The 12,138-nt window shown below is 40.1% G+C and overlaps 2 pseudogenes; one reads left to right on the top strand and one right to left on the bottom strand.

Moving 5' to 3' along the window:
* Positions 1-10,523: 10,523 nt before the first annotated feature.
* LOC128119402 (40S ribosomal protein S24-like) lies at positions 10,524-10,912 on the bottom strand (annotated as a pseudogene).
* Positions 10,913-11,107: 195 nt separating this feature from the next.
* On the top strand, positions 11,108-11,226 carry LOC128119536 (uncharacterized; annotated as a pseudogene).
* The last annotated feature ends 912 nt before the right edge of the window (positions 11,227-12,138 follow it).

The following is a 12,138-nucleotide window of genomic DNA, read 5'->3' as shown; positions in this document are numbered from 1 at the left end:
ATGTCTAGGAGACAAAATTTCATCAAACTTGTCCCCACAAAGAGCTGCCTGCAGACGTGGGGTGAAGCACAAGCAGGCGGGTACATTTTCACTTTGTTTCCTCTTTACTCTCGGGCCACTCTAGTGATCTGTTTGGAGAACTTGTTCCTCAGGTCTGGATCGGTTTCAGGGAGGTACTGAAATACATTATCTATCTGAACTAAACATCTTTTCACTTTGTCTAAATATAACTTTGGAGGGATTATGAAAAAATTCAATATAGGTTCTTTTTTTTTTTTTTTTTTTTTTTTGGTTTTTCGAGACAGGGTTTCTCTGTGTAGCTTTGCGCCTCTCCTGGAACTCACTTGGTAGTCCAGGCTGGCCTCGAACTCACAGAGATCCGCCTGGCTCTGCCTCCCGAGTGCTGGGATTAAAGGCGTGAGCCACCACCGCCCGGCTAAATATAGGTTCTTTTAATGAAACTTTAATAAAAGACAGAAAACTATTGAGCACATATGACCAGAAATACTACAGGGATTCATAAAAAAGAAGGCATTGGGATGTGCTGGAATCATCCAAATAATCTTCGTACAGTACTCAGGATATCAGTGAGACCTAAAGGTAGTGTAAGGTCTTCAATGGCAAGTCATTGCTTGAGTAAGGATGGTACAGAGGCAAGTGTACAGAGAAGGGCATTCTCTGGGCAAATATGCAGAAGACTGGAAATAAGCCTGCTGAATAGATGGAGGTTATAACTCAAGCAAGACACTCAGCAGCACAATGAAGGGTCCGTGGTTGGATTGTATGAAACCAAGGACATGGAGTTAGGTCCAGTCACTGGTAGAAAGAGCCATGAAACAGAGAAATACTTCAGGGATCCCAGCTACAGGAAAACCATAGAGAAACGTAAACCTAGAACAAGATATCCTAAACAGGACAGAAAGCCTGTGGACCAGAAAAAGTGAACATGCTTCATTGTCTAGTTGGATATTATTTGTAGCCTTCCCATTGTCTGCTACTAGTCCATCTGTCTGTACATGTATTCGTTACTTTTCTCACTGTAGCAACAAACTGTTCAAAAAAAAAGCAACTTAAAAAAGGAATGTCTTATTTTAGGCTATAGTTCAAGGATACAGTCCATCATACATGGCCACAGAAGCCTGAGGTAGCAGGTCACATTATTTCCATACCCACAAAGCAGAAAGGGATGAATGCTGGTGTTTAGCTGGCATGCTCCCTTTGAATCCAGCCTATTTATCCAGCACATGTAATGCTGCTGCTTCTAACAGGGTAGATCTTTCTACCTTCAACCTTGAAAATCTCTTGTAGACATTCCCTCAGGTTTTTTATCCTAGCTGATCTGGGTATTTTGAGTTCACACTCAGTATTAACTACACAGTACCCTCTCTAGCTTTCTTTTTCACTGCTCCGGGTTTATCTCTGAGACCCCTTTTCTTTTCAGATACTTCCACTCCAGTAATCATGGGAAACACTAATCTGCTTAGGATCTTCATCCCAGCAAGTGAATTTTAGATATATTGCTTCCGAGATCATTTCCATCCAAAAATGGAAGTAAGAGAGTTTTAAACATTCTATTTTGGGGGTTTCATACTTGAGGTTTGGAAGAGTTGAGACATAAAACATGTTCTAGCTGCATACCTTATAGATACAGATTTCAATTCTTTTTGTTCTTCTTTGCCGGCTCCTCATCTTGGCCAAGCAGATAGTCAGGCCTTTACCACCCCATGTGCAGGTGAGAGAGTGGGCGAAGTTTGTAGTAAACCACTCCTTCTGGACTTTGTTTTTAAATTCTGGGCACCTTGAAAGATGAGTGCCACAGCAGAAGGAAGAGAGACTCGTGGCTGCCCTGTGTCTGTGAGCACAATGCCCCAGCAGGATAGGCTGCACAGTGAGTGACTGACAGAGAAAGGACTCTGCCAATGGAGCCCTAAGCCTTGGCAACAGCTATGAGCAGCACACAGGGAGCTGAGTTGAATACCAGGGAGTAAAGGAGATGTGGAACCCAAGTACATTGAGTGATACAGGTAGACAGGTGGCAGTGGTGACTGTCCTTACATGTTCAGCCTTGGGAGGGTCTCTTCAAGCACAAGGAACTTTGAGGACTCTGGAATATGAGACCCTCAATGGACCAAGATTAAATTTCCCACTGAGCAGTTAGACTGGGTCTTGGAGTATAACATAGTTTATTTTTAAGTAAATAGGATTCCTTAGTACATCGGAGTTTGTGGACTCTGACAACAGAAATCTAATTTAGAGCAACACAAAATGTATTTTCGCATCACCTGCTTGTAAATGATTACCTAGTGACAACCACCACAAAATAGAGTAAAACCAAAGAGGAGTCTCCTAAGGGGAAGCATAAGTTAGTATAACATCGTTGCCCCTATGGCAAACATATCTTCTTTGTTTTTCAAAGCTACACTTTGAGAAAATTCAAGTTTATTTTAAAACTGAAAATACAATATGTTGACATTATAAAAACAACAAAATATCTCCCAAGGGCTCCAACTGTCACAGCTATTTCTGTTTATTTGTTATCTTTCACTTGTGTACCTTTCACATATTTACAACTATATTTGGGGAATCAACCTATTTCTTTTCTCAAAACCTTACTGTAGCAAACAGCATGAAAATAAGGAGAACTAAGAAAAAAACATTTATTAAGGAGATTCACAGAAAAACAAGGAAAAGTACAGAGTGCTCTGGCCATGAGATGCTGCAACATTAGCACTACTGAGGCAGTGAGAACACACTGCAGACAGTTTATGTGCTCATCGAACCCTGTGCAGATACAGTCCCTTCCCATTTTGACTGGCACGTGCTTTCTTATTTAAGAACACCTTTGATTCCTTAAATCACCTGGATTTTTAAAGAGATCAAACCTACTCTTGCCAAACAACTGAACCTAGTTCTACTTTGTATTGTTATTTGGCCTTTCCTCATTTCAGACATGGTGGAAGATCATTGCCTGAGCAAGGCTCTGGTCCCCATTGTCCACTTTGTGGTCAAGTCATGCTGCCTTTACAAACTTTTATTACATTGTTCTGAAATGTGAGTTACAAATACGGAGTATGTACACCTTATAGAGTTGTTGCAAAGAGCAAAAGAAGCAAATGTGAAAAACACTCCAAAAACTTGAACACAGAATACAAATCAAACTATCATACAGAACTAAATTGCATACCTTAAAAGTAAATGCAGTTAGTGTTCCCTAGCTACTGTGTCTAAGTAACCTGAATGAGTTTGAGATAATTGAAGGGATGGAGAGATGGTCCACTGGCTAAGGAAATGTATCACCTTTCAGACGTCCCAAGTTTGGTTCCCAGCACTCATGTCAGGCAGCTCTTAACAACCTGTAACTCCAGCTCCAGGGGATCCAACACCCAATGGTGTCAGGAGTGATTGTCATGAGCTATTATGGGCCATGATGCAATTACAGCTTATAGCAATTGATAATTCAGATGCCCACTCACCAGAGGAATGGTTCTCTGATGGATGAACCCTGTCAGACAAGGCCTGCAGTGCCATAGGCTCTGAAAAACAGTTGCTCCAGTCTATAATTTCACTTGCGCAAGAACAGCTATGATATCTCCCCATTACCATGCATTTTCATGTAATCTGAACATGTCATCTCATGATTACATCTCAGTCTTATGGGCACACATATTTGTGGATGGTCAGGAAGATGACTTCTCATTTAACTGTATAATTTTAATGAATAGAAACATACTAAAATATGCTTCATGACTAGATCTAGTGTCCCAAGTGACTGTTAGATACTTAAGAGGTCTGTTTTCCATCCTTGGCTCACTGACAGGGCAAATTGTCCAAACAAAGTGAGCTTGGGATAGATTACAGGCAGAACTTTCACAGATTTTATTCATGAGCAAAATTGCAGATGTTTGGCCTTATTGGATCAAAGCCTTTCAAAATATTTATGGTGAACTAGAGTGATATTGCAGATGCCTGGCCTAGTCCTTCAAGAGATCAATAGCACCTGTGTTGCCTAAGCTTCCTCTACCAGCATCTCCCCACTCTGATTCAAAAAGCAATTAACACTTTGCATATTCTTCTATACCAGGTTTTAATGCAAAATTTTAGGCTTAGTAGACAAATTGTTTATATTACTAATCACTTAAAATAGTACATATATTCTTTGCCTCTTTCTTAGATCTCTCATTGGTTTGGTTTCTTCCCTTGTACCCTTGTGGCTCTCCTTTTAAGAGATGAGCCAAAACTTTTACAACCTGCAGCTGTGGCCAGTCACAAATTAAGCTGACCAAGTCTTTGCCAAGTGTGACTCTTATTGTATCTACAAAGAATGCTTGTCCCTGAGAGTTTGCCTTGTAGATTATTATTATTATTATTAATATTATTACTAACAATATGTTAATGTCTATTATGCTTGAGAATTTTTTTAAATACTTCTTTTATTCATTTTACATACCAACCACAGATCTCCCTCTCATTCCTCCTCCCACTTCCCCCCACATTCCCCTCTCTACCCCTCCTCCCCTCCTCCAACAGGGTAAGTTCTCCCATGGGGGTGGGGGCAGCTAAGTCTGGTATAATCAGTTGAGGCAGAACCAAGCCCCTCCCCACTTTATTAGGGTGAGCAAGGTGTCCAACCACAGGTAATGGGTTCCAGAAAGCCAGCTCATGCACCAGGAATAGATCCTGTTCACACTATCAGGGGCCCCTCAGACAGACCCAGCTACACAACTGTCTCCTTTATGCAGAAGGTCTAGTCCGGTCCCATGCAGGTTCCATAGTTGTTGGTCTAAAGTTCGTGACCCATCCTCTGATACCGCAGTTGCTCCCTAAGACACAGACTCCACCAGCTATGATTGGACCAAAAGGTAAGTCTTGGTTCTTCTAGCCAATCATCCCAGCCTCTAGGCTTTAGGCCCGGGGCACAACCAGTTGCAGGCCAGCAGGCAGGACTCATGCAGGAAGGCCTGACTACCACTATCCCCCGCCAGACCCTGTAAGCCCCTATTCACCCCCTAAACCCACCCATCCTCTGAGGCCACAGCTGCTCCCTGAGACACAGACCCACCAGCTCCAATTGGACCAAGAGCTCCGATTGGACCAAGAGTGGCTTCCTGAGATCTAGACACTGTTTGCACTAATTGGAGGAAGAGATGGGTAGACGCCAGTGCAAGAATACACTCAACAACATAAAGAACAATATGGCACCACCAGAACCTAGAGGTTCTACATCAGCAAGACCTGAACATCTCAACATAGAAGCAGAAGAAAACAACCTTAAAAATGACTTCCAAGTAGATGATAGAGGCCTTTAAAGAGAAAATGAAAAATTCCCTTAAAGAAATTGAGGAAAAGACAAACAAAAAATTGGAAAAAAAAATCAATAAATCCCTTAAAGAAAGCCAAGAAAAGCAAGAAAAAATAATTAAATAGGTGAAAGAAACAGTTCAAGACCTGAAAATTGAAATAGAAACAATGAAGAAGACACAAACGGAGGGAATAATGGAAATAAAAAATCTGAGTAAACGAACAGGAACTACAGATGTAAGCATAACCAACAGAATACAAGAGAGAATATCTGATGTGGAGGATATGACAGAGGAAGTAGATTCATCAGTCAAAGAAAATGCTTGGGAATTTGTAACGCATAAAAAAAACTAAGAGAGAAGAAACTAAAAAGAGAGACCAGCAGAAGAAATGAAGAGAAACAAAGAGCAGAAGACTAAAGAGACATAGGATGAAGAGCATTGGCCCACATGTGTGAAATTATTAAAGAAATCTTTTAGTCCTCGCTCCTGAGAATCATTTTGTGAAGTTACCCTGGGTAGTGGCTCTGAGGTCTGGATGCCCAAGCTGCTAAATAATGGTCTCTGTGGGCACCTGCACTCATGTACATACAACCACATAGAGACCTACATATATACAGACATACATATAGACAGACAGACAGACACACACACACACACGTGCATCATACACAATTAAAAAATAAAATAGAGATGGTTGATACATAAAATGATACATAAAATGGCATACCATATGCACATGCCATTCTGATTGCAGAATGTATATGTCAAGTAATTCACTCCTGTGTCATTTGAAATTCAGGTGGATTATACTTTCTCGACTCAGTTTGAGAAAGAGCTTCTGACATGCCAGAGCGACAGACTTGATAGGCTTCACAGAAGTTGATTCCATTACTTCTGTGACTTACAGGGGAAGCAGGTTCCCCTTACAGAAAGCAGGGGCTCACTTTCTTCAGCTAACAAAGTGATCATATTTTCACTTCTGTTTAGAATCACCACTTTTCCTCTGTTGTTGTTCTGTGCGAACATGGCTGATCTTAGGATGCTGTTTCCGTAATCAAAATTGGTTTATTTTGAACAGAGAGGAAAATGAATTGCACCTCTTATCTATGAATTACTTGATGGAATAACATAGCATTTGTCTTGCCTGTAAGGGGATCAAATGGTTTTGTGTTCTTTTGAGTTCCATTAGAAAAACTCAACTTAGGTTCACTATCAATACGTGTTATATTGAGTTGTAATGAAATCAGAGAGGACAAGTGTCCTTAGTGTCCAATGTGCTTAAAAAGAAAAATGACATACTCATTTGACAATCCCAACATTACATTGAGCTAGGGGATGATCTCTCTGAGTATAATGTAAAAAACAACATATGATTCCACAAACTAGACCCTAAGAAAGTGTGCTCTCCTGAGACATTCTCTTTGAGATGAACTAGTTCTTATTAAAATAAATATATAAATAAAAGCCCTACTCCCCTTGATACCACAGTGGAGAAGTCTTTTGTAAAAAGGCCTCCGGAATGGAGCCTAGCTGAGCTCTTAGACACCAGCTCATTTCCACTGTATCCATGAGTGATGCTGCCATGCAGCCAGCCCTGCTGATCCCCCAGACAAGTGGAAGCCCTCTCAAAATCAATGGCATAAGGACCCCGGGGAGAATCACCTAGCTGTGGTCTCCCAATACTCTCAATCCAGAAAGTCATGAATCAAATAACACCAAGAGCTTTTAAGTTGAGGGTCCATTTTTACGCAATGTTTCTAATCATAGCAGTGGCCCAGAATGTAGTGAGATGAATATTAGGGCACTGGTAAAGCTAACATATGATTTCCAAGCAAAGTTCTTGTGATTTTATTCATTCATAAACTTTTCACTAACAAAAGCACCATTCTAATATCTTGGTTCCTCTGCCTAAGTATAAATATTTATTACTGGAAGTTGTTATAATGCTCACATGAAGGTACACATAAAAAGTTCTTTCTAATTCAGCCCAGGTGGAACATTATCATTATTCTAGATCTGAATAAAAATTTTAGCAGTAATATCTGATAATAGAGGTTAAGTATTGTTTTTTTTTTTTTTTACAAATCAAGTTTTCAAATAAATGTTTCAGGTATTTTTTCATTTTCCATAATAATATTTATTGTTAGATTGAAGGAGCAAGTGGAAAGAAAAAAATTCTGGTCAAAATACATAAAAGTATGTGCCTATTTAAAGCTTCAATTCTTTCTCATTCTTATTGTGATATTACTCAGCATGATGTATTGCGAGTTTTAGGGGTGATTTGTATTCATAATAAAAATTTCCCTCAATATTATTAGAGCCCATTGTGGATGCTCAGGACTGTCTGAAAGTCATTTATCACTCTGGATTTATGATGAGACCACTGGGAGCAGCTTCTACACAGTCAGTCATATTTACACTTTTGGAGAGCAACACAGTGAAAGGAGATTGGGGAAGTGACCTTGGTGCTTTCGAGTTGTGCTACTGTGGTAAATATCACTAATGCTAGAACTTTTTAACATCAATCCTGTCACGTTACAATGGCTAAGATATCTTAAAAGCTATACTCGTACGTTTTACCTCACACAGTTTTCTTCAGATTGTAAATGAGCTGTTGCTAGCGAGTGTGGTCCTTGATGCAGCATTGAAGTGTGCTTTTAAATCATTGATATTTACTAAGGCTTTTTAAGAGACGAAAAGTACATGCTTCAGAATGTATTCTTTGAGGAATTATATGCACTTTTACCTAGATTTGTTTTTTCCTGTGGGAGGAGAAGCCTTGAGCGCCCCATGAAAAAGATTCGGTCATCTCAAAGGCTACTCCGATCAGAGAGGTTTATACCCTTTTATGGAGCCACTGATTACAGTGGACCAAGAGCAGTGGTCCTCACATCTCATGGTCCTAGTGATACCTCTATCTTGCCTTCAACGTTGTGGTAAACAGGTCCTCACGCACAGCAAACACTTTTACCTACCAATATACTGCCTCAGTCCCTATTTTCCAAATATTTTTAATTGATGCTGTAGTATATGGGTGCAGAACCTGTGTATCAGTTCCAAATGTATTTTATTATGATTTTTATTTTTGATAAACCCTTAAAATAATGCAACAAGGAATCTTGAAAACTATTTTGCTCCTTATTAAATATAATTCATTAAGAATGACATAAAAGTAATGGATAGAGTAGGTTGCTTATACATGGCACATGGCATACATCATTCATATTTTTGTTTAATAAATATGCAGGAAATAATGATATCTGCAGAGAGAATAAAGTCCCTCTGAGTCTCACTTTTTTAATTTAGTTTTTTATTGTATATGTGTATTTTGCCTGCATGTATGGAACTGTATTATGTCTGGGCTTACTGCTCACAGAGGTCAAAAAAAAAAAAAGATATTGCATATCCTGGAACTGGAGTTACAGATAGTTGTGAACCACCATTTGGATGCTGGAAATAGAAAGTAGGTCCTCTATAAGAGAAATAAGTACTCTTAACTACTTAGCCATCTCTACAGTTCCATGATTTTCACTTTTAATAAGCAAATATGAATTTTACGAGGCCAGTTTCAGAAAGGAAGCCAAACATCTATTTGATAATTAGACTAGGTTCTGTAAAATTTTAGTCACCTCAACTGTTAGATTATTTAGATCACATCAAGTTTCAGATTCCTTTGCCTTTTTCAAAAATCTTTTACTCAAAAACTTACGTGTATGTGCCTTCGTGAGTATATGCCCATATGTTCGTGGAGGTGCCTGCTGTGGCCAGAAGACATCATGGGGTCCCTTGGGGCTGGAGTTACAGGTGCTTGTGAGCCTCATGACGTGGGTGCTGGGATCCAAACTGTTTCTCATTGAGGAGTAAGAGCTGTTGACTGCTGAGCCACATCTCTAGCCTATAGTCTGTTCTTCTGAACCTCCACACAATTCTAATGAAGATTTCTATGGAGACTAAATGCATGGGTCACTCTAACAGCTGCTTCACATTTAAAAAAAAAAAAAAAGGTTATTTCTAATGAGAACCGTATTTCCATTGGCCTTCCTCCCTACATTTATAATCTTGGTCGGTTCATATTTTCTGGACATCCAAATTTCCTGAAGGGAAAACCAAGGAGTGGTTAAGTACTGTTAGCATAGGAGTTGACCCTGGGAAGGAGCCATGCATCTGCAAGCGTGAGATATCATTCATCTCCCTGTAGATAACTTTCTGTTTCCCTGCCTCTGTGAAGTTCTCTAAATTCATCTTGCAGATCAAACTTGTTTATTCAAAGCATGCCATGGTGTGAAGGACACTGAAGTGTGTGTTTAGGGGCAATGTCCATGGCACCTATCAAAAGCCTTACCAATGGCAACTTTCTTCTTTCCTCCATAGTATGCCCTCTCATTTCTTTTTCTAAAGTTAAAGGAAGTTCTGCTGTCTTTTTTTTCCTTTTTCCTTCCTGTTTTCACTCAAATGACATGATCTCCTTTTTTTTTTTGTTCGCTAAACCTAGAGCAATAAAATTGCTATGTAGCCTCCGCATGGCCACTAAATGTTCTGTTGATTGCTCATTAGGCTGAGGAGACTGGGTGGCGAATGGGAAGACATCTTGAGAATGATTAGAGGAGCTTTCTTATTCTGGCAACACTCAATTACTAAGCTGGAGGAAATTAAGAACTAAAGGAGCTGATTCATCTCTATTTAATTGTTATAGACCAAATAAATACGAAGAGGAAGGCAAGGCAGGAACTCTCACTGAGAACGTGGCATTTACATTGAAATGATGGTCATCAGCTCAATGAGACTTAGTGCATCAAGCATTATTTAAATTTACAAGAATTCTTCTGCCAAGTAAAGAGGAAAAAAATAGCCAGTATACTGCTGAAAATTTGTATTTTTGACTGCCGTCACCAAGAAGCAGTCAGTCTTCACTCTCCCTCGTATAACTGTGATCCCTGTGAGACTTGAGAAACAATGGTTTTAGTTTCCACTGTGGAGAAATTAAGAGAGCCCAACCTCCAACAACAGAACTTCTGAAGTCGTTTTCTTTGTCTCTCATACTGCAACATCATCCAAAGACATGGTGATGTAATTTTCAAGACAAAGAACTCAAATCGAACTTCCAGCTGCCGCTTTCTGTCTAGATTGCACAGTCTTCACAGTTCCGTTTTTTCTTTTTTCACATAGTTTATTTGTCCTCTCCGAAACTGTCTGCCTATCACAGCAGATGAAGTCACCGCAGATCTACTCCTTTGGCTTTTTGCCAGCACCAACATTGGCCTTCGCCGTCCCCCTGACCTTCTTCATTCCTTTCTCTGTTTGGGGGAGGTCTTCTTCTCATAGAGACCATGTCTTGCAAGTCTGTGTTTGGGCTCCTTCTTCTTTGATTAATCTAGAGAATCATAGATCATGCCAAAGCCTGTTACATTGCCGCCACCAAAGTGGTTTCTGAATCCAAACACAAAGGTGACATCTGGTGTGGTTTTGTACATTTTGGCTAGCTTTTCCTGGATTTCAGGCTTTGGTGCTATTATTGCCTTCCCAGGGTGAAGGACATCAATGACCATGTGTTTCCTCTGAAGCAGACGGTTAGCCATGAACTTCCTGGTCCGGAACGTTACTGTGTCATTCATGATGGTTATGGTGGCTAAGCTACAAAGGAGGCTGCGGTGGCGCACCCTGGTAGGTTGGATTTGCTGAAGGAGGCAGAGGCTGGAGGATCATGAGCTCAAAGCCAGCCTGGGCTAGCACTTTTGACAAGGATGGAAAAGGCCCTTGGGCCTAACAACAAGCATATGATTAAGACATTGCCACCTATGGAGGACCATGAGTTTGAAGCCAGCCTGGGCTAGCACTTTTGACAAGGATGGAAGAGGCCCTTGGGCCTAACAACAAGCATATGGTTAAGACATTCCACCTACTTCATGGCCTCTAACCAAAGTGCTTTTTTTTTTTTTTTCCGTTTTCGAGACGGGGTTTCTCTGTGTAGTTTTGGTGCCTATCGTGGATCTTGCTCTGTAGACCAGGCTGGCCTCGAACTCACAGAGATCTGCCTGGCAGAGTCAAAGCACCTTTTTAATCTCACCCCTGTAAGCAGTTCCTTCACCCACCCACAAAGCTTGAGGGATATGCCTTTCCTCAAAAACAAGGATAGATTAATTGCTAATGCATGTATGAAATTGTCCAACAATAATTGAAAAAGGGATAACATTTTAAATGTAACCTAACTTTCTCAATATGTTGAAAGAAACACATAGATGATTCAATAGTGCAATGGGAAAAGTGAACACTTACAAATAATAGTGAATGATTATTAAAAAAAATGTAATTTAAGAAAACAAAACTTAGCTGGGCAGTGGTGGCTCACACTTTTTTTTTTTTTTTTTAGTTTTAAATCTGTGACTTTATTATTGCTTTTGTCAAGATTCCCATGGCTTCTTAGAGAAATAGAAACTGCAAAAGTTTTATTTTCCAACTCAGAAGATCTCAGCTATATTGCATCTCCTTTGAATTCTGCTTTCAAAGTGATCAAATGCAGCTGATGAGAGCCAATCCACTTCCATCATCTTTCCTGGAAATCTCCTTCTCAAGATGCACAAATACATTAGGGACATTTTTTGCTCTTCCAGCTAATGCAAATCAAAACAACTCTGAGATACCACCTTACGCCTGTCAGAATGGCTAAGATCAAAAACACTGAAGACACCTTATGCTGGAGAGGATGTGGAGCTAGGGGAACTCTCCTCCACTGCTGGTGGGAATGCAAGCTTGTACAACCACTTTGGAAATCAATATGGCGCTTTCTTAGAAAATTGGGAATCAATCTCCCCCAAGATCCAGCTATACCACTCTTGGGCAT

This window comes from Peromyscus californicus, unplaced genomic scaffold (assembly GCF_007827085.1).
Source record: "Peromyscus californicus insignis strain IS unplaced genomic scaffold, ASM782708v3 Scaffold_23__1_contigs__length_62951481, whole genome shotgun sequence".
NCBI classification, from domain to species: domain Eukaryota; kingdom Metazoa; phylum Chordata; class Mammalia; order Rodentia; family Cricetidae; genus Peromyscus; species Peromyscus californicus.
Note: the sequence above shows the minus strand (reverse complement) of the source record. Positions and strands in the feature narration are given on the sequence as shown.